Here is a 24023-nt window from a genome sequence, read left to right on the forward strand (position 1 = left end):
GCAAACAAAGATCAACCTTAAGCTGCTGGTAACAAACGATTACATGAGATACATAAAGTTTTACCTCTAAGAATACGCCTGCACTTCCATAAGTTAAAGTCTAGTAGAATGGTAGGAATGGAAAATAATGATCAAAGTTGATAGATTTAAATTGTCTTCCTTTTTTAACTTGGCTAAGGAGTAGAGCCCCCCCATCACATCTTGGCTTGATTTATCTGGACAAGAGCTGACAGCAGTACAGAGCTCCCATTTGAGAACTTACTGCTGATATAAACTATAAAACAGTTCTTTGTCACTAGAACAATATACATAGTAATATATGCAGTGATGAAGCGATTGCAAAGTCTTGTCACTTTCATTTCACCACCTTTCTACAAAACGTTCCTATAATTATTGTGGACAAAGGTCTTGGGATGGATTTAATATCACTGAAGTGCAATGTGAAGTTAATTTTAAAGCATAAAATTATACAGAACAATAAATAATTACCAATTCTCATGCTCAAAGATATTAAGAATAGACGAGAGCTACAGCTTTCATTTTACTGCAAGGAATCCTAACTTATGAGGTCGATGTTGTTCATGTGAGAGTAATTTGAACATATTATCATGTACAGTACTTTGCCTTTAAAATACTGAAATAAATGAAAAGCACATAACATCTTGATCCTGCCACTTCATGAAATATTGCAAAAACAATGAGTGCTAGATTCTGCAAGAGTAGGCTGTAAAATGCCTGTCGTCTCGTCACACTACTTTTCACACATCTCAGGAGAAGCATTATACTCACAATGAGCTATCCCTAGCAGTAAAACTTCCATACATCACCTTTCTCCAGAAATATGTCTGATCAAGTGCAAATACTTTTTTTTTTTTTTTGCAAGATGATTCCAAATTAGATTTTCCTGTAGTTAAACGCAAAACTACAAGCTATACTGTTTGCATCAAAAGGTTCAGGTAGTAAACTCAATTACAGAATTCAAGAGAGTTTTATGAATCAATCATTCCAACAGTGTCTCTTCAGGACAATATAAAGGTCGCCACTTATGACTATGTGCCTCTGACAAGCAAGAAGCAACTTGTCATTGCATGGGCTACCATTAGCATATTGACCATGACTATATCTATTGTTAACAGCACATTTCTATGACTATTCTTACAGCATCTGGCACTACAGAATGTGTTCATCAAATTTTATTTATAATGCACTTATATCAGCTATACATACAGTAACCATATAAATAGAATGATTTCCCTTGCTTCTCCCAACTTTGGACCTTCTTATTTTTTGAGCTACTGAATTCCTTTAATAGTTAATAGAAGTAGTCACGTACAGGATCTATTTATTAATTTATTTTTATTATCATGTGTTTGATAGATCAAAACAGTAAGCAAAACTTGCTTATCACATACAAGCAAGTGTATGGGTACGCATCGCTCCTAAAAACAGAACTGTACAAAACATGACAACACACGACAGAGCACGTAGCAGAAAAACATGGCATGCTGCCAGAGCCAAGAAACGTCAGAAATATTCTGATATCCTAAGTACTTCTGGATTGACCACTCATTTACATATTTTATGTCTTCAGAAACAGCCAAACGAGCTCTATTCCAACGATCAGCTGACAAATAACATGAACAAACACAGCCAAGGACAGCGACATCTCTCCGAATTGTGAGTGAAGATGTGAGGACATTCACAGTACATCTTCAAGTCAAGCTGAACGCAACATGGAAGCAATATTTTCTCTTCCTATTAAGCAACAAAGAACAGGAATTGCCACTTGTAGTGGACATTTCTGAGACTGGGAGCAACAGCATCAGAGAACCTAAATGGTTTGCTTTTACTCATTCGCACATATTCTATCAAGTTTCTTGTTACTGCACTGCTTTGGGAGTAGAAAAATGTGGGAAAACCTTGGTTAATCTCATAACAAAGCCAAATATGAAATGCATACATGTTCCAAAATTCATGCTGACAGATGGAAACAAAATGCAAAATTTCATTTTAAAAATACTGTCTTCCAATTCTTTCGTAATTTCCTTTGAAACCAACACCACGTACCAACAACAGCAAGAATCCTTATTCTACAGTGGTCGTCCACTTTTATAAACCAATTCAAAAGTTGGAATGATTTATTACTAACACTGCCTTGCTATTTAGTCAGAGTGATATCATAGTTTTAATAACATTTTCCTTCAGTTTCAAACCCCCAATTATTCATTACATTATAAAGACATTCCAACAGAGATCACACTTCATATCAATCGCTAATCTAAAGACTCCTTGACAGCGAATGGCTCAGTATTTCAAAACTCTCCTTAAGAGCAGATACTAAATGTAATGAGATCATGATTTTTTCTAACAAGATAACTTGAGAATATCTCCTTTATCTGCACAAGGAAACAGATGAAAAGAGTTAGGTATGTTAGTAAATATTAATGGATTTTGGCTTCTAATTATATCCACGTCTCTCCAGAAGTATTTCATCATGAAAAAGTGACTAACATTTTGTGTGGTAAAGCCCCTCATCTCTATCACGTATCCTAGTTACAATTGACAATTTTCCAAAGCTACTTCTAAGTAACCTTTAGTCTCCCCAAGGAATCAGTAGTTAGCGATGAATTCAAAATACCAAAAATTATATGTTTGTTTTAATTTTAAAGTTATTCCATCTCTCATTTGCATATTTTGTCAGGTCCTTTTAGCTGCCAAATTTATAACAAAATGATAAATAGATCCCCCTAAGGGATTTATTTCAATTAAACTGGGCTTCAGGGTGGTCCTTATTTCAGTCAAAACTAGAAATTTGATGCTTGATTTCCAAAGAAAAAGCCACACAAAGTTGCACAAAAATAATTCATTCTAACATTTTCCATGTGTATTCATGGTATGTTCTACATTTTATTAATTGTTTATGTATTTTAGCTCTGTATTTCCAACAATCTATAAAAGCTCTTTAAATGTGGCTACAAGAAATAACACAGTTTACGTGTCGTTTAATTTCTTCTTCTTCTAAACACAGTTTTTCAGTAACAATTCTTTTAAGCATACATGACTTAAAAAAAAACCAACTCTTAGAGAATGCCATAAAATATTCAAATCACTAATGTCAATATGATGAGAATAAATAAGAAAAATTCCTCTTTTTCAGTCAAATACCACTAGAAAAACCACAAGGAATCAAACTAGCAAATTTAAGAGATCGGGACACAGGAAATGTATTTTAATGTTTTAATAGAAGTGAAAAGCAAAACATTCTCTGACTCATGTTAAAATCCAATGTTATATGTCACGGAAATGTTTTTGAGCAAACATGATGGGTAACACCTGATGCTCTTCAAAAATCTTATTTACTTCATATTTTTCATATAAGCAGATACCAAATGTCAGCCTTCCTGTTTTCTTCCAGTATAGTACTTACAAATATACTTACAAATTTGTTGATATCAGAAACTCTCATGAGGGAACACCAATTCAGTAAAAACTACCCTAGGTTAGCCTTTTCAGTCTCAACTGCTTGGCAAGCAAAATAAAAACAGTTGAGCCACAATAAAACCCTTTCGTAAGTAACTATATATGTTGGGATGGATTTTAATAAGTTACTTAATTATCTCAATCACTATATTCACAAATCAATCTTACCTGACAACTGCAACTATCTGGTGGAGAAAAGCCATCCCAGAATATAAATGCATCCCTCTTTAAGGAATAATCATGTCACTTCTTCCCCAGAACTAAGAATATTAAATTATCACCAGAAATCTTCATGTCTTGATACACCACCTAAAGCCTCTCTGTTAACATCCACTGTTTGGTCTCCAGAAGCAGTCAGCAAACACCAATGAACGTCAGTGGGTGCAATTTTTCCACATGGAGGAATTTAATGACACACCTTCGCTTCACATGCGCTTCTATATCAGACACCATTTTGTCAGGGTGCCCCACTGCTGCCACACGCTGCACAGCAATACGTAGTGGAATACTGACAGGAACTTTCAACCTCTACTTCCGTACCACCAACAACCACCTATGATGTCATGGGCCAACATAATAAAATAGGATGCATTACTTTCAGAGTAGTCTTCCTATTTTACTTGACTATTTATAGTTGCACATATACTGCCATTTGAGCTCAGAGGTTGCCCAATTCTTCTGGATCAACTTTTCTAATGCAAATTAAAGATGCTCAGCACTTTCAGAAAACTATTCCTAGCTCCCTCATAGACAGCTCCTAAATGCTAGCAGATACAGAGAAGACAATAGCATACAAAATAATTTATAGGAAAAGTCATTCCTATGGCCATATATAGCTGATTCATAGTTGTAGCAAATCATAGAAAATACTCTGTAAAGTTGAAGAAATATGCTTGAAGATATACATAGGCACATACTGTATATGTGCATACTTATTTTGGACACAAAATATTTTTGTGTTTTGGCAGCTGTGTCTCCAGCTATCAATTCACAGCTTAATGCTCTGCTTATTCCCACAATTACTGTGCACTTGGGAGTGGGGGAAAGCAATTTCAGTCACCTGCAAAATCCATCCATGCATATCTAGAGGTGACTATCAGAAGTAACAGTGACTCTCACATAGGCTACAGAAAATAAAAATACAAAGCACCCATTTCTGCTCCTGTGATGACATCTCTTCATTCTTCGGGATAAAGCAATGTGATTCTATGAGCACTTTTGCTCTGCATCATTTCAAAACTGTTTTAGCTTCAGGAGGAGGTTTGGTAACATGGCTGAAGTTGAGATGATTGATTCTTTTCTTTCTTTAATGCTTTTAGATTAGTTTTGTTGAAATTAGCACTGTGTTACACAGTAGAAACACCTTGATGTAAAAACTACTACTTGGACTTACAACTAAAAGCATATTAGTGCAATCAGATAATTAATTTAGTGAATAGCATCATTCACACAAATTGATGACTTTATTTCCTACTTGCCATAATCAGAACTTCACAATGTATATTAAAGAGATCAGGTTTCTTGTGTTTGAGTACCAGTATTATAAAAGCAATAAGAAGTTTCCAGATGAGACTAAAACAAAATCACAGTACCGACTGATGCAAAAAAAAACCCAACTGTATTATCAGTTTACACCTTGCCAAAGTTTGAAGAATGCAAATCCACTAATTTAAAACGTAGCAATAAATAGTTAATTTTTGCCAACTGAAATTTTCTATAACTTGGTTTACCATGTTCTAACAGCAGAGGGTCCAGCACAAGATGGCACAAAAAAAGAAGAAAAATACTCACCCATCTCTCATGGTCTTGGCTCACAGAAAAGAATTAAAAAGAGGAGGGACCGTCAACACAAGATCCTTTCTCAGTGGTAGTCAGCCTCCACCCTTTCTGGCTGCACCAGTAAATTGCCTTCACCTGTGCTCCCAGGGCTGACCAGGTCATTCCTCCAGGCACTCAGTGGTTCAGTCTGTGACTCAGCATTTCCCATACACAAGTAACACTCTTTCTGAAGGTGAGAAAGACTTTAATGTCCACTACAGAACCAGCGTTTTTAGCAAAATGAAAGAAACAGAAATTCTAAGTCATCTTCCGGTATTCAAATTTGTTTAGAAAGCACAACGTGAAGGTTCAGAGTAAAGAGATGAAAAACTCCCGGATGTTGTAATGTTACTGCTTCAGCGAGTGCTTTACTCAAAATATTCATGCTATTCATGCCAGAATCTGCTACAAAGAAACGGTCCTAAGAAGTATTACTTACTGTTTGACGCGCATCAGGTTCCTGAACACTGTAGAAATGTTGTGTCATCATCTACCCTAGTAGTAACTGCATGACATTACATGCAATAATTTCTATCAGTTGTTTCGGCCAAAGAAAGAATTACTTTTCCAGATAAAAATTACGTTACCTGCGTGCCCTATGATATAAAGAGAGACACTCCAGATACTCTCCAAGGAACGGAAGATGTTACGCTCATGTCTCAAAACTAATTCTGAACAAAAACAAGACCTTTATAATCCTTAATTCTTATCTCAGAGCTCCACCCAACAGGACCGAAGTAAATTATGACAGTCATCAGCTCAACTAGGAGAAGTATCATGGCCAATATATCCCTTAGAATATTTTTCACATTCCAGTTTGATCTAGAGCACGTGATTATAAGATCAGTAAGACTGCAAGATCAATCCTCTCTGAAGAATCCAGAGAGCTAAGAAGGCCAGAAAGTAGTGCACCTAGCCAGATGAAAAGAAATAAATAAATAAACAAAAAATTGCCACAGAAATGGAACTCATTAAAACTTAGAAGTTGCTTTAGTTCCCAAGGTTATCCGTTCCCTCGACATATGTGTGCAGAGAAGTAGTCAGGGGTATGCATGCATCTGACTGCACACTGCAGTTCTGTCATGTAGGGAGTATGATAGAAAAATAAAGCAAGTGAGAGAAACTATCCCAGCAGGATTATGGTGCCAGAATTGATTGTCTGAGGGTTCTCAGTTCTCATTCTGAGCGAAACTGCTATCTGCTTTAGCATGAGCAGCAATTCTTTCTGCCATCCTTTCCCAGCAGCTGTTGCAGCTGCTAGTGAAGAAGCTCTAGAACTCTCAAACCACCAGGGAAAGGTATAAAACTGTTCTCTGCAGCAAACCTGATCTAAAATCTGCAACTAGCCACGTCCATTCATTTTATCATCAGGAATATCACTTTCTACATAACGGTACGAAAAGTTAAAACTACATTGTTGAAAATAATGACTGGTCAGCAAAAACCTCCTGAAAAGATGTCTTCACTGTCTTTTAAGTTTTTATTTTTGGTTTTAAAGATTTTTTCATGAAAACTGTGGAACAGCCTGACTCATAGAATCATATAATAAATCACAGAATGAATCAGAGAATCATAGAATGGCCTGGGTTGAAAAGGACATCAAAGATTATCTAGTTTCGACCCCCCTGCCATGGGCACGGTTGCAGACCACTAGACCAGCCTTGTCTTGAGTGCCTCCAGGGATGAGGCCTCCAAAACCTCTCTGGGCAACCCATTTTTGTGAGTCACCAACCTCTGAGTGAAAGTCCTCTTTTGGTGCTGCAGTGCCTGCTGATGCGCCCAGAACTGGTTATAATATGTCTATTCCCATGACTAAGATGACTAAGGAGTCTGAAAATGATCATCTTAGCTTATCTCAACAGTCTCCCAGATTTATGCATTTCTGCTGCCCACCAGCTAGACTGTTTACAAGTCCAGCTTACTCTGATTTATTCCTGCATTGGCTCTCTGAATGTACCATCTGCCCTCACAGTACAGTGAAGGGAGATGTTGTAAAATGACTTCATCTTTGCCAGTTGAAAGAGGAAGCTGAAATCACCCAAGAGAAAAAGCATGTAAAAAGAGCATGAGAAATGAAGGGTAAAAATGAGAAGTTAGTGGCAGTTTGGAGAAATATCAAATATTATAGTGGTGACTGACACAATGTGATACTTCTGCACCTTGTAGAATTATTTTTCCAAGATCTCTACTTACTTAGTTTAGTATTCCCCATACTGATTACTTTCACTGTACCGATTACCGAGGGTCCTGCTTTGAAACTGTAAATGCTGGAAATGACATTTAAAAATTGACCCAAAAATCTGAAACTTTTTTTTTTTAATAATTGAAATTTTCATAGAAGTATGAAGACACAATACAATTAAATAGTTATGGAGAAAATGCTCTGAGCCCACCAGCATACTTGAGTAATTTTGCTAGTATTACTCATTTAACACAACTACTGGTCCTGTGGCTCTAGGAGACCAAATGTGAACCAAGTCCTGAGTACTGCTGCTTGCAAGAAAATGCACTGACATCCTAGAACTGTAGCCAGTAGTGTCTCATACAGTTCAGTTGATATTAGTTTACGTTAAGAATTAATGACTGTAAAGCTGTGGCACATGGTATGCATGGTACCACTCTATGACTAGGATGTTTAACTCTAGGCTAAAATACATAAAAAGTAGGGGAAAAAAAACCACAACCACGCTACAGATATCTGGAACGAAGGAGACTGACGTTCCTTCAGTGTTTTCAGCATGCCAGAAACACTGGTCAAGCCCATTAGTTTTTACTCTACATGTATTTCTGTTTCAATATTTTACTGAGATGAGTCAGTTATTAATGGTTGCTGTAGTATGTTTTCTTATTTCAGTTCCTACTAGCATTGGCGCATTATGTGTTTGTTACAGGATATTGAAGGCTGGCAGAGTTTCCGGGTCACCTCATCCAGCCCTTGTCCATTCAGAACTGTTTTATTTCAGCTCATTTACACCGCCCTGCGTAAACTGGAGCCAAGGGATTTCTCCTAATTCCTAGGGGATTTTATTTCCAAGGGATTTTATTCTATAGGCTGCTAAAAAACATTTTATTGTTTCCATGACGTTTTAATCTTTCATGCATTCTGTTCTACCAAACGATATCACATTAACCTTCTGCTCATTTTTTTTAAGTTCCTACTCATCATTAGGGCACTGTGTTATAATTAACCTCTACATTTAATTGATGTTTTGCTTGATTATCACCCTGTGAAAGTGCTCCAAAACAATTTCTCTAAATATCTGTCCACGTATTATGCAACAGTAATTTTGCATGCTGTGGAAATTCTATTAAATGCATCCATATTGGGATGGTCTCTCTTGATGGCGAAAAGGTGTTATGGAAATAGGTAGGCACAACTTTCCACACACTCTCACCCCACTTTGCATAGTATTATGTGTATACTTTGTATAGTCCAGAAAAAAAATACTGACATTAGAACTCTAACAAGAATTTGCCTCTGCACATCAGTTACATCGGCTTGCTATATGGGAGAACTAGTGGGCTGTCCTTCATCTTAGGTTGCAGTGTCTAAAATATCACAATTAAAAAGTATGCATAGCTGTACAACTAGGATTTGAGGAGGTGAGATTATTTGAATCAATTGTTTGAACAGAATATAGATTCATATATATCATGACAGCCTTTTAAGATAAGACAGTGGGCCATTTCTTAGCTGAGAAGTCAATCTCTGCTTTCGCTACCTACAATTTCTTTCAGTCTTCTAGTTTGAAGATGTGAATCATCACCAGAGATTGACTCCCAGGCTGTTTCACTGCTCAACACAGAGAGTCACAGCCCTCCACTACTTCTGAGCTGAGCCATAGGCACTTTATCTTCTCCCTAGCCCTTTGCTTCCGGAAAATGCACAGCTCTTACACACATACTTGCCTTACTCTGGTTTCTGCTGTTCCTTCTCTGAAGCAACTGCACGTGGATTGAAGGATGAGGCAGTGAGCTCTGAGTGGCAACAAGCAGATTTCTGGTGTAGTCAGTCAGTCATGTAAGAGGTTTCTTGAAAGAAAAGCACACAAAATCCTAAGAACAAACTCCACTAACATCTACTAATACTCAAACTAAGGTCCAATAACAAAGACATGAAACTGAGATTAGCCACTACACAGCCAAACATACCACCTAGCTGACTCCTCTACGTCAAACGAAGTCATGTAGAAGGGCCATGTATTTAGGATCAGCTGCTCCAATTCATTAGACACAGCACGGCAATCATCATAAAAGTCAAGTACTTCAAAAGGTGTCATAGGAGCTTATGCTACTTTGCAAGATGCCATAGAACTAAGCACACGCAAAAAAAAGAGTAAATATCACAGCCTGACTAGAATGGTGCAACTGTCTTTGAATGGGAAATTGCAGCACTATGTAAATGTCCAGAGTGATGACTGAACTTCAGAAAATGGAATTTTCATTCCAGAAGGTGGAATAAGGCATAAGAAGAAAGATCGAGGCCATAGATCCGTGTTTTTCCCATGTTTGGTAAGTGCCCTCTTTCAGGTAACATGAGATATATCTGCAAAACAACATGGCTGTATGTAGCCATAGTTTGGCCTATCTTAGGTGGTTCAAAAAGATTCAAGTTAAAATGACAGCTTTCCTAGTGTGACCACTGCCTCCTCCCACTCATTTTCAGGCATGCATGTGAAGAACAGTTCTGGTGGATTACGTGTTCAGACTCTAAGGACCAGCAACAGAAGCTACTGTCAAATAAAACGTGACTAGGAAATAATAGCTCTACGCATCACATTTCTGCTACCTGAGAGCAGATGTGTAATGTATCAGAATAGCTGGAAATGTCCTCTGCCTGGAAAGCACTAACAAAGAAGTCTGCTATTGGTGAACTTTCCCTGGCTTGAGCGTATCTCAAGGCTGGCCTGGAAACAGACTGTACATTTATTCTAGAAAAGTGGTATGTGTGTAAAACAGAGGCCAGTATTAGAAATGGTAATTATATTCATACCTTATGTCTACTACCATCTGAGAAAGGCACAGCTGGGGTTAATGGAGCTTTCCAGTGTTTATTGAGGTCCTGCTCCATGTCCACGCCATTCTCAAAATGTATGAAAATTTCCTGCAAATTTTCAGATGGTCAGATTTCAGCATTCCAAATCACTGAGGAACCTGATTTGTTCCTCTCACTATTTACTAGCTTTTTTAATTTTCTAAGTATCCTGCAGACTATGGATTGGTCGCTGTGGACTGACAATGTGGACATACAGTTAAATCAGCGAATGTACCAAGGGCAATACTTATCACAGACTTCGATGGAGGTGGCCAAATGCATCACAGAACTAAGGGTGGTCCTGTCCCACAACTAAGCACTGCCTCAGTCTACTCAGTAATTCTTTTCAATTCCAGCCTCCCCAGTGAGACTAAGAAAGCTGGAGTAGGTTGCCTGCTGGTCCTCTGCCAAGTATCTTTTCCCCTGCTCCTTCAAATGACCAGACACAACTAAGGGGAAACATACTGGCTAACTAACCAAGTCTGGTTTTCCCTGCCCCATTCACCCACTGGCCATTATTGTCCCATAGCTCTAACCTCAGCAGAATTTCTCTTATATCCCATCTTAAGTCAGTCTTCCCACCCCTGTTGTGTCTTGTGTGGTTCACATCTTCTCCCTCCTGTCCCTGATAAATCTGCTGCTATTTCCTACTCTAACACATACCTTCAGTGCCTCTGTTCAAACTAGCTGCTAAACCAAAGCTGGATAACCATGAGGGAATAATGGCTTTTATACTGGTGGGCAAGCCTTGTTCCCAGTTTGGGAGCTTTGGTTCTGATCTTCCTGGGTGGGCTAGTCATGACCCTGTCTTGACAAGAATTAAGGACTTTCCACATGGGTTGGGCAATATTTAGGCACGCGTCATGAGGGAAATGAATCAAAACAGTGGTGGGTGGAGGACAGAAGGCTAAGTTGGCAGGGAAGAATCATATGAATGTGAGAAAAGCAATTCAGAAGGCCGAAGAACTTCGTAAATCTAATTCTGGATGGCTATCACGCTTGTGACAGTACTGCATCCTTGGGAGGTGGGTTAAGGAAAAGAGGAGAAAGGAAAGTAGATGACACGACCAGCTAGATGCAGCCACTGACCATCATCTAACTAGCTAAATGAGAGAGAGAATACTAATATTAATTTGAAGAACCTTTGCCAGGAAAGAAAATTACTTATCTAGCTGCATTGAAAACATTTAATTTTATCTTCTAAATAATTTCTGTAGCCTAGTCTCATTACTGCATTCTCCAGCGTTTCTGGAACTTCAGTGCTTAGAAGCAAGCTGTAGTTTTCCAGGATAAATAAATGCTATAATCTCCTTTCTGGCGTGGAGATATAGTCAATGCAGAAATTAACTAATTGTGACTATACCCATACTGCATTCATCTCAGCAAGTACTGCAACTATGACCAGGGAACCAATTTTAAACTTAATTATTAGTGAAAGCCAAAATTAAACTGTGCCTTTCAAAAGTATTCACATCAGAAATTGGAATTTAAGCAAATTACAGCACATATTTGACCAGGATACAGAAGTAACACTGTATAAGTTATCAGACCTCTAGTAGCCAAATTAAAAAAAACAACCTTTAAAATATAATTTTCAAGCAGAAAACCATATTATACTGTGTCCTTACTATATGTTTTGTTAATAGTTCTAGTTTTAAATAACTATATTTAAGATCATTCCAGTCATTAATGGATATTCAGTAATAAAGCTTTGCTATGGCAAACTTTGTTAGCCATTCAATTTGAATCATGGTACCATCAAACAGGAATTGATCCATCTTACACTGAAAACACGATGGTTTTTCTATAGACTCTTAAGAGAACTGAATTAGGCTCATGGAGAAGAAACACTTCCTCTTCACTCCATGACAAATAGAACTGAATGTCCTGTTTCCTACAAGTACTTCCACTGATTATTAAGTAACCATTTACAATTTGCTAGTTCATTTTTTATTTCCCCACCCTCTCTAGAGCATGCTGTTCATCACAATTCAGGAGCAGTTTCACAACTAGTTTATTTCACAATCCACCAAACGGGAGAGTTCTCTCTATTTCCTTGAATCCTTGGCCTCTCAATTGTGCGAGCACTGGATTGCTGGAATCAGATGGACTGACTCTACTCATTTGAAAACTAGCAAAATTAATTAATTACTTTACAGGCAGATCAGCTCTCTGATCCAACCAATTACACAGCTGCATGAATGGTGGTGCCAGAAGAAGGCATTATAACCCATAGCCTGAAGCACAGAAGTGGTGGGACAGTAGCAGGAAATACTTAAACTGGTTTACACCAATTATGAAACTGTGACCTCAAAATCACACGAAACTTAACTGAACATAATGATCACCATCTACTTCAATAATGGGGACAATAAATAAAATGGGAGCAAACGCTCCAAACAAAATAACACTTGAATATTGCTCATATTTGGTCAGTTACAGAGTTGTTAATGCAACACGACAAACGCATATGAACTAGTTCTTAACCTTCAATTTTATGATGCACTATGTAAGTTATAAATATGCATATACTCAATATTGGTCTTTATTTTATAATCATCACTGAAGAAGGGTAAATTTTTGCTCCTCAGCTATTTTTGATGCTTCAAACCACATTCCTACTAACAACAAATGCTGGGATTGCTCTTTCATCACAAACTGAAAATGTTAAATAAATTGGTGTCAATTAATTGAAAATAACTGCTACTATATGCATAGTTGCTATATCCTTTTAACACTAATTGGGCTACATATTGTTTCGATCAGTCCACTAATAATTCATATATTCATGAACAGGTTTCATCTGCTTCCTCACTGTCCATATGTTTTGCATTATTTGTTTCCATTCATTTTAGCCCCACTGAAAAAAAACACATTAATGTTGGATACGTGAATAAAGATAGATAAATCAAGTAATGTAATTAAGATACAGGGCAGTAATTTTCTAGAAATGTACTGTTCATATTTGTTGAAACTATTTTGCTTCTAGAAAGAAAAAGGTCCAGACTGCTCTTTTTTTTTTTCTTCCTTGCCTTTCATTTTAACTGACATAGATACTTGACACAGAGCAGTTCCTGGAATTCACTACTGGAAACAGCTCAGCTCATCATCCTCTTGACTGTTCCTCCCTTGAGCACTCACAAGCAAGGGGCCCTGGACGCCTGGGACCACACAAGCAAAAATACTTAAAATGACAAAAATACTTGACAGTAACTGATGCATTTCTACTCTATCCAACTCCTGTACATGCCCATAAAATTTCCTCTTATACCATCACATTGAAATGGGGTATAAAAATAATATAAAACAACAACAATAATAATAGTAAACACCAGAAAAGAGGTATTATGGCTGTAGTTTTTCCATTTCACCTTCAAATACCAGAAGGCATTTGTAACTCTTACAGAGTTACCTCATATACATTTAAAGTTTGCCAATTCCTTTTCACCATTATTTCCATCAACTTTTTGATAGGACCACTAACCTGCTGCAAAACTGCATGATGTAACCCAATGGTTAAAAATAGTATGGAATATCGTTGCTTTCTTTTCTTGTCAGTCACTATTAGAGTTCTTCATAACTCTGTGTTCCTCACACCTTACAAAATAAAGTTTTAAGCACCTTTACATCCTTCATTAACAACTATACATCTATTTGTTTGCTCACACTATACCGTATAAATACATTTGTATCTATAATTACACACAATAACATTAAAAGAACATTAAGACCGCAACTTTGAGTTAGGAAACACTGGAGTTAAGAGTTGTTAGAGAAACAGGCATTACAGAAATTTCAGAAGAAATGAATAATTCTGCCTTTGGACAAGAATGTAAAATGTCTGCAGCAAGCAGGGCTTTGGGCCATGCATGATAAGACTAAAGCGACAGATTTAATAGCTGCTCATTAAGCGCATCCTGCATGAGGTAGGAATTCTGTGGAAAAATAGGGTAATCCCATAACTAAATGTAAACGTATGAGGGACCCATTTTATTCTATCAAACGCTCCCGTGCTCCTTCTCCTTTGGTCTTCCCAAAATGCTATCCAGTTCCATTATCCTTACTCTCCATTCTTCTCTTCTCTTGTCCCAGTTTGTTCCTTCGATCTAAATACATTTCTTTCTATATGTTTGCTTTCATTCCCCTCTGCATCCAGAAGGACAACTCCTCTTCCGTGTTTCCCAGGTCCTGTGTGGGAGTAAGAAAGAGCACGTCACAGATTCCCTGATCTGCTCCAGTTTGGACCTAAGATGCAATCCAACTTAAAACAGTGCAGGGATGTGTACGTACAAAGCAAGAGTTCTGTTCAAGGTTGTTATCTAAAGAAGAACATAACTGAAAACAGGATTTTGTCATAGTTTATACTGAGCAACTTTTGCAATATGCAACACTATCAGCTTGCCTACAACAGCACAAGTCATGCCTTAGCACACGTTTGCCTGTTCTGAGCACTGTCAAACAAAATGTGTGTGGTCACGTAACTAAACATGGTGCATACACAGAAGTTCAAATCCAGCTGCACAGGTCGTGCTAATATATTAAGTCCTGTCATTTGACTGCTGAACTTGATAACATGGACAATGTTCCTTTAACATAGTTTGTGTGTGTATGCATACATTTGTATGTGATTTCCCTTACAATAAAATTGAATTTGATCTATGCCCCTGATATGCACGAGGCTTGTCTCTTTTCTTACACTGCTTTACATTGCAAAACTGCTTTGAATTCAATGAAGTTATCTCTTATTCATATTAATACACCAGAAAATTGTTGTTTTCTTTTCAAATCCATGCATGGCAGGCTTTGTATAAGCAGTCCCACACATACATGTACCTGCACATTCAACCATTACAACAAAGAGAGTGACAAATAAATTTGTGCCTACTGTGTTTTGTACACCGCCAACATTTGTCTGTGTTTGTGTGATTGTGCTTTCTGGAATTCTATCCTATCCATTGTGCTTTCTGGAAATCTATCCTGGAGTCCATTCCAGCTTGCTGCCAGAAAATTTCAGTTTAAAACTAAACCAAAAGCTAAACTAAGGCAATAAACTAAACTTACTCCTCACTCCCTGAGGTGGTCCAACACAAAAGAACATAAAAGCTGCTTGTTCAGCTGTGGCTCTCCTCTTTTAAAGCTATTGTATGACTGCCTTTATTTCAATGACACATGCTGCCTTTTCAGAAGGTGATGGTCTCTGTCATATTTATTAAAAGCAGTTTGGCTACTAAGCAGCCTTAAGTAGCTAACTAAAGACTGTAACATAAAACATATATGACATTTTAAGACATAAAAAATCATTCTCAAATTAGCTAACAACCAGTGACCCAACCATACTCCATTTTTAGCTATAGAAAATGAGCAGAAAAATAATCACTCACAGGGCAGGAGCTCCTAACATTTTCAATGTCAAGAGTCATGCTTCCCACGTGTTAAATTTGATTTTGCCTCTCTCTGACAACTGACAAAGTATACAACATTACAAGCTAGAAGTTTTCTCCTAGGCCTTATGAAGGACTCATAAAAATTGTTTTATTTAACAGTTTCTGTATCTGATTAACTCTAATTTTAAAAGGATCCCTGACTTTTTGCTGATGACAACATGCAATGAAGTATAATGTGCTTTAAATTCTACCTATTTACTATTCCTCTTCAGGAGGTAATCTTCAAATGCATTACTTTTTTACACAGCAGTAAAGTAACATTTGGGGCTGGTGTGTAAATTACATTATAGAAAAAAAATGTACAAAAAAAAACCCCAAAACCGGAGGGCAGAGACGTTAGAGCTAGCCACAATAAACCATCCTGCTGTATGGTCACTGAGCAATATATCAACTTATTTTCTTCTGTAAATCCACATTTTCCAAGCAAGAGTTCTTACAAAATTTAAACTTCCTTAGTTATACAGGTATTAGGGTACCCCTATATTGCACTGAATATACAGGTTACATCTGCACATGTCTGGTCCTCCTGGATTTTTACAAGACTTCTTGATTAAGCAGCCATTGCCATGTTGCTATTAGTATAAAAGCAGAAAATGGATTCTGTTTCAACTTGGAGATCCTTAGCAGGCAATCCTGATACCTGGATTATGTACCAGTTACAGTTTATAAATACACTAAGAACTGTTTTTCCCATACAGTATGTAACAGTAGTGTATTACTGCATTATCACCACTAAAACTGGGGCAAGTTCCTCACAACTCCTCCTCTGCACAGTAAAATACATATCTTTTATTTTGTAATGCCCCTTAACAGTAATTCAGAATATTTTATGAGGCTAAATATTAAACATGATTGTGTTAATAAAGAAGTTGAATAACTGCTCTGAAAAGGAAGGAAATGTTGGGTTTGGCTGCATTAGAAAACAGCTGGTGAAGAGACTCTGCAGAATTAGAACAAACTCATAGCTATGTGGCTTAACTGTATGACAGAAGAGAAAGACCTGATGTCTGCTTGACTAAAGGAAGAGGATACAAATAAGTCCAGGAGGGTTGATGAGGTAGTGCAGAGGTTCATGGGAAATCCCAAACCAAGCTATAATAAAACTTGTAATTAATGAAAACCAATGGAAAAAAATGTGGGTGTAATATAGTGCTGCTTATTTCTGTCTGCGAGGAGATAGACAGCAATGAACTACAAATGCTGAAGTACAGAGATATCAGGACTCGAAACCGTGAAGGAAGAAAATTGATTAATCTGAGGAAAAAATAGATGAAAGCTTAATGTACTATCCATACTAACAAGCAGTTTTTATGTTGCAATCTTTCATTTGCTCCTAAAAATTCTGTTATCATCAGGTTAAACAGCTCCATTTTTGTAAACCGAACTGAAGCACACTTCTACCAATAACCTGGGTATCTAAGAGTAAAATATTTTAAACATGGACAAGAAAAGAGAATGAATGGTACTGACAATTGTTTTACTTCATGCTACTGGTTGACACTGCAGCTAAGTGGTAAATTGCTCCTTTCCTGTGAAACTTGGAAATCTCAGAAATATTTCTGCTCCACATTAGAATTAACCCCAGAAGTTTCAAAGCTTCTCCATAAAATAAGAGCAAGGAGAGACTCAATAATACCAAGAAAAGCATTACTGTCTGTCTTTATTTTAAAGCAAGAAAGGGGTTTGGAACTTGGCCTTCTGCAACACAGTCACAGTGCACCATTCATTTTTCATTCATTTATTCTCTTCCTCATTTCCAGTGAAAATGTCAATGAATCAGTATTTCCAGCCAAGGTAATAATAAGAACAATAACATCAACAATAACAATGATAATATGATTATATCAGCTGTATCACCCCCTACATCGTTCACAGAAACAAAGAAAAAAAAATAGCCAGGTACTTTGCCTGTTCTTACTACAAGCAAAAACAGGAATATAAAAAAACCATACGCATGTGCTTGACAGAAATACGTATGTATTTAAGTAATTTGATAATATTAATCTTGTCAGTTCAAAGATGGAAAGTGTAGGGACGCAAACCATACCACTGAGTAACACAGTCAAATAAATCAACACGCTATTAACAGCTATTACAAATATTCTATTTTAAAATGGAAATGAAGAAATCAGACTAACATTATTAGCCAAAGAATTTTCACCAGTCTTATTAATTTAAATTATTTAAGCCAGTTTCAACATCTAAAGAACTTCCTACTCTCAAGGGTGATATTAAACATATACGCCTGTAATTCACAGATTGCTGCTGCTAGTCATCAGAATCTGGATTTAATTCCATCCAGCTCAGATTTCACCTCAAATTGAATAGTTCAACTCACTAAAAACATTTCAAAATAAAACAGAAAAGAAATAATCTCATCGATGGTAGACAAACTAAGATTACTCATTTCCTTAAGGACCTTAGAAAGTGAGACATCCGATGACCCAAATAATCTTGACAACAAACTGTAACCCGATTTACATTCAGATCCCTCTGCAAAACCTTCCTACTCTCAAGCAGATCAACAGTCCTTCCTAACTTGGTACAACCTGCGGACTTACTCTCATCCTGATCAATGCTATAGATAATTTAAATCAGGTTTGAGGAAAAATCCAGGGTCATACTATAGCAAAGAATTCAGAAATCTTCACTACCCATCCTTCATACATTTTAGACCTACTGTATCAACAAGAAAGAGAAGATGAGGTAGTGCTCTTGCCATTTCAGCCTGTCTTAGGTAGGTGCCCTGGCTTTGCAGTCTCTTCGTGAATGACAGTCTGGTTTCAGAATGGCCGGCAGAAGAGGCAAGATCATTCATCCATTCGGTCTGCCCAGCTATTAATCGAATGGGCTATTCTGTTCCCTCCAAAATTCTTTCATAGTGCTCCTCAATAAACCTAACTATCAGAGAAAGCTACCGGAACAGCCTCCAACCATGCGAAGGATTAACAAATATTTAAGTGCTACATGACTCTCCTGAGGAAGGAGTGGCTTTCCACTCGGGATATAATGCATTCTCTGCAGGTACTGAAGCTGACCACACTGTAAAGCTCCATAGAGTTTTCAAGGAATGCTAAGCGGTCCCATCAGTATGTAAGAATTTATGGCTATATTTATTGATCAGCAGATCAGGTCATTCCTTTTCTATTCCTTTTTTTCTTTTCTAATGAGACCAAGCTAGTAGTTATCAGAAACCTGTTAATTTTATACCAGATAGTTTTTACTAATTTACGAATTTTATTTCATACAGAGTCAGATACACAATAAAAAAATCTCCACTATTTTTTTTTCTTCTAGAAAATAGATATTTTGTTTTTCTATTAACTACAGTTCTGTGGATGAATCTGTAACTTTCTATAGTATTAGTCGAACGACACTGTTTCTTGGAGTCTTCTACACACTGTATGCCATTACATTACTAATTTTACAGTTTTAACCTCATTTCTGCAAAAGCAATAAATATGCTGAATTATACATTCTGCTTGCGTTAAAAAATTATTACAGTTGTTTCACTGAGAGGGTCTTCAACCTTCATTCTTTGAAGAAAGGACTTCAAATTTGGCAGGATGCTATTCACTGTCACTATGCAGTCTCACCCTGTATGGACAAGCTATAAACTTCGGATAACTATCAAGAGTTTGCATGTGCTCAATGAAAGCTTGTTAGAGGGTATCAAGCAATATTCCTTATTGGAGTCTGCTTTCACATTTTGTCTTCCAGAACTGAACAGAGCTTTTTCTTGCAACAGCTCCTCAGAGCTGCCAGAAACAATTATGGAACTGGGCACTGGAACAGAAGAGGCGAACAGTCTACCTCTGTTCTCAATGTTCCTCTTGTTATACACACAGCTCAGAGAAAGAATCACTTGGTTTGGAAGACACAGTGCTCAGAAAAAAAGTGAGTGAAAAGAGAATCTGTGTGGACGGAAAGGTTTGACAGAAGACAAAGGCCTACTAGAAAAGACTGCTGGCCATGTGTGATATGCTAATGGACAAGAGCAGAAGTGGCAAATTGGTGGGAAAAGTGTGCAGAAAATTAATTAGAACAACTGCTTCCCACAAGAACCTGGAATAGGATACACAGTTCTCAGTTTTCAACATCCCTCTGCTGTAGGTACATGGCAGGGAAAGTCACTGCTAAACTGCATGCATCTTCTCCATTCTGTGGCCAATCCACAAAAGATGACAGCTCACGGCTGATGCCAGATACTCCATCTGGAGACATGCAAGAATCTGTGCTACAGGTATGTGAAATCTCTATTAATACCAATGTAGAAGTCTATTTTGTTCCACCTAATGACAACTGCTTTTCAGGAACATCTTATTTTGTTTACTTTAAGTTGCCCTGTAAGACAGAATGGTCCATTAAATATCTGTATAAGATACAATACATGCTACAAAGTCTTACCCAAAACTCAGAACATATCAGTATTATTCACCTGTGCAACCTTTAATTGCTTACTACATGCATAATGACTCTATTTAATCTTATTTCCATTAATATAACCTGTCCTGGATTGCTCAATAATCATAGTGTTTATGGAATGATTAAGGTTTAGGCTTAGAATGCTGCTGTTAGACATTGGCCTTATTTGCTCCAGGACGCAAATGGTGCCCTGGAAGGACCAAGAAAATCAAAGATCAGTCCTGTCATCTGAATGTTCAAAGTCCATCCTCAGTCAAATAGGAGGAGATCCAAGGGGAAGGATCAGCACTGTAACTGCTGAGGAAACAGACTGTGTCAAGGGAAAAGCAAGAGATGAGAAAAGCAAGGTTTCACTAATGGAATGGAAGGCTGCTTTATTGGAACTGTGTTCTGTATCTGAAGTCTGCCAGAAAACCTGAATTCTTACAACAGCAGCAGCAGTCAACATGAGTTTTCCTTTTTTATTTTTTTTTCCTTCACACTTCAAGCTCTATAAACAGCTCCAAACCATAAGCAGTCAGACCAAAAGTCTCCTAAATTCTGAGGACTGGACATTCTTGAAAAAGCAGGATTTGTTCTTTCAGTGTTTCAAGTACACACATATTTCTGTGGAGACATAGCAGCTCATTTCACAAAATAAATTATCTCTTGTTTGAAGAGAACTCATTTAATACAGTAATAATCACACAGAAAATCCCACATGGAAATTAGCCACTCAAGACAGGGTTTGGCTAGAGAGGTCACACACAAAGCAATCAGAGCAAACATTAATTATGCAACTAAGAAGTTATGCTGCATTGTCAACTCAGTTGAGGTATATTTAACTAGAGCAACACAGTACCATATAGGGATACACAGGCTTGCTCTGAATGACAGACACTGTTCCGTCTTGGCCAAACCACCCCACTACTCAATAGGGCCAAGAAGATAAAAGTTCTCTTAATTAACTGACTTATTGAACTTACCATCCGGAATTTAGTGATGTTTCTGTAAATAACAGATGTATGCTAGGAACTAGGTTGTAGGGCTAAAGGAACACAAAAGCAGCAAGAAATCCCTAGTCCTCACATCCACTGATGGGAGACAGTTCTGAAGTAGTCAAGATAACAGTGTCCTCATATACTGTTGATTCTCTGCACACTTAGTTTGGAAGCAGATGAACCCTTAGCTCTCTGACCTCCACCATAATATGCTGCACAAAAATACAAAACTGGGTCATGATTCACACCTTTCAATGCAAATGCCTTTGGAGATACATTATGGATTATAATTCTCACTGTCTCTCATGGAGAGCTTGTGAGATTTTTGTAACTCCTTGAACACAGGGAGTTATACTTGAAAAGATCAACCAGCAATGAGTCAGCAACCCATGTCACTAGGACAGGAGCAAATTCTGTTTACTGTAGAAAATCTTAAATTCACTGAATGTTAAATTTGTGAAGGACTGTCTTCATGTCTGAGGACCAGATCCTTAAGGTCCAGTCTGAGTAGAAGTAGCTTACATAGCTCTTGGCTCAACTGAGGGACCACAAACGTTGCGTACTATGGAACCACTCAACACAATCTGAAGGGAATATTTCCTTCAGCGCAGCTGCAAAATACCATAAATAGGCATTCTCTCTTGCTTCCTTACAAAGAACAAGATTTCAGACTTGGCTCACTAAAACATCTGCTTCACTTGAGGGAGACAATCCCCTTCATTTCTCTCCTGCAACCATATGTAATAAGTAACATGAAGCAAACAGACATAATAATAATAATAATAATTTAAAAGAGAAGCCTGCTTTTGGCTCATCTTTTCCATCTTCATGTACATCTGTAAACAAAGCTTTTAACACCATGTTGGTATAATTGTCACTCCTGTATCCCTACAAAGAAAAGATAATGCACAGCAAGGAATGGGCCAGAAGAGCATAAAAATCAAGGGGCTTCCTGTCAAGTGCCTGTTGCCTTGAACATGTCATGAAAATTGTTCAGGTATATTATGTGCTGCCCAGGGGAGTTGTGAAAGCTTCTTCTCTGGAGATATTCAAGACCCGCCTGGACGCCCATCTGTGTGACCTGGTGTAGGGATCCTGCTTTGGCAGGGGGGTTGGACTCAATGATCTCTTGAAGTCCCTTCCAACCCCTATGATTCTATGTAGTAATAAGGGCTTTATATGCACTGTTCAGTGAGATACTGTGACTGCTTATACTTACTGCAACTGGCAAGACTGCAGGTTGAGAGCCCATAAATATTTAAAGTACAGTACTGCCTGTTCTTTTTCCTTTCTCATCTTTAAATTGTTATAAAAATGAATCATTCACACATTAAAATAATACTACTATAATAAATCTGTAGTATGCAATCTTTTCCCAGATAAAATGTTTAGTTTGTTTTCTATAAATAATTTTTTTAATCTGCTTTTTCTCGTATCTGAAACAATTGAAAACAACATATTATCCATTCTTCATTCCCTATGTGCATGTCCCACAGATGGCGAGAATTCGTTATTACAACAAGCACAGACTACAGTACTTTGTGCTGTCTTCCTTTCTATCCAACTTTGCCTTTACATTGTTTTTTCAGTTAAATGTTGCACTTTTATTTTATTTTATTTCACTTTATTTTATTCCTTTAAGGATATGCTTCTTTCACTATTGTTTAATGAAACTCATGATCCTCAGGTGTCTGATACCATCTCCTTGCATAATTTTTCCAGGAAATGGGACTTCCAAGCTTGAAAACATTCTTGCCATAGAGGTAATGCCATCAGATTATTCACTGTACCGGTAAACTATAGATGATTCAAATGGTTCAAATGTTAATGATTCAAATGATAATGCACACCACCTAACGACAATCTATCAAGCCAAGTAGGCATGACAAGCATTTTAGAAGTGCTGCAGAAGCAACAGAAATGAACATATATATTGAAAGAATGATTTCTTCCACATACTGCCATGGGAAAACTTGTGACATTTTTATAGGACAGTTACTCCACTTACGTCAATGACTTGCTAGATTCTGCCTGTGACAGTGATTTCCTTAAATCAGGGTAATGAGCCTGAGAATACGTTTTTGTTCAGAAAATATGAATACAAGGAAACAGAACCTAGACAAAAACTTTTGACATTATCACCAGTACAATTAAAAAATATTGAGAAACCACCGTCTGATGGGTAAGTGTGACTTAAATTCTTCCAGTTGATCACTTTCCACAATCCAGACAAGGGACCATTTAATCAGTAAGTACCATATCCCTTGAAAACCACTGGCTTCCTAGTGCTTCACTGTCTTATTGAGATAGTTCAGCATCCTGTCTGAAGCTAATGAACAGAGTGTCTGCTACCCTCAGTAGGCCAGTCCTGCTGCCATTTCCACTGCTCTTGTTTTTCCATCCGTGTAACAGAATAATCACTGCTTGTTCTCAGTTCTGTGCTACTTTTTTCTGCTTTTCAACCTGCTCCAAATACTTGATGTAAGTCTTTATTGCCTCTGATTCACCATCTTTTCATACTTCTCATATGACTGCATAGTTTCCTGTATTTATTTCTTTCACTAGCCTCTCCTTCTCCTACTTTCTCTATGAACATCGACAGACATGTACCCCACAACTATGTCATAGCTATTTTTGCCACTATTTAAGCTTTCTATACTTTTAAGCAAGCTGTCACACAGTCCTACAACATCATCAACCACAATTTTCAAGTAACTCCATTCACTAATGAATAATTAGCCATAAGCAATTTAGTCTTTTTTGCTTCTGTTCTTAGTTGATGATTTCATTCAATTATTCATTCCTGAAAAAAAGCCTTCTCTGAAAGTTAGCTCATGTCTT

The 24023-nt window shown here is 37.4% G+C and overlaps 1 long non-coding RNA gene across 3 annotated transcripts in view; it reads right to left on the reverse strand.

The window, feature by feature from the left end:
- LOC136048660 (uncharacterized) overlaps positions 1-24023 on the reverse strand; it is a 58174-nt gene that overhangs the window by 23168 nt on the left and 10983 nt on the right. For all 3 annotated transcript variants that reach the window (XR_010622208.1, XR_010622206.1, XR_010622207.1), the window contains one exon: positions 9204-9330. This is a non-coding gene — a long non-coding RNA (uncharacterized LOC136048660). The remainder of the gene's footprint in view (positions 1-9203; positions 9331-24023) is intronic.

The sequence above is a fragment of the Cyrtonyx montezumae genome, unplaced genomic scaffold (assembly GCF_038088225.1).
Source record: "Cyrtonyx montezumae isolate F1298 unplaced genomic scaffold, pur_monq_1.0 scaffold_2, whole genome shotgun sequence".
Classification (NCBI taxonomy): domain Eukaryota; kingdom Metazoa; phylum Chordata; class Aves; order Galliformes; family Odontophoridae; genus Cyrtonyx; species Cyrtonyx montezumae.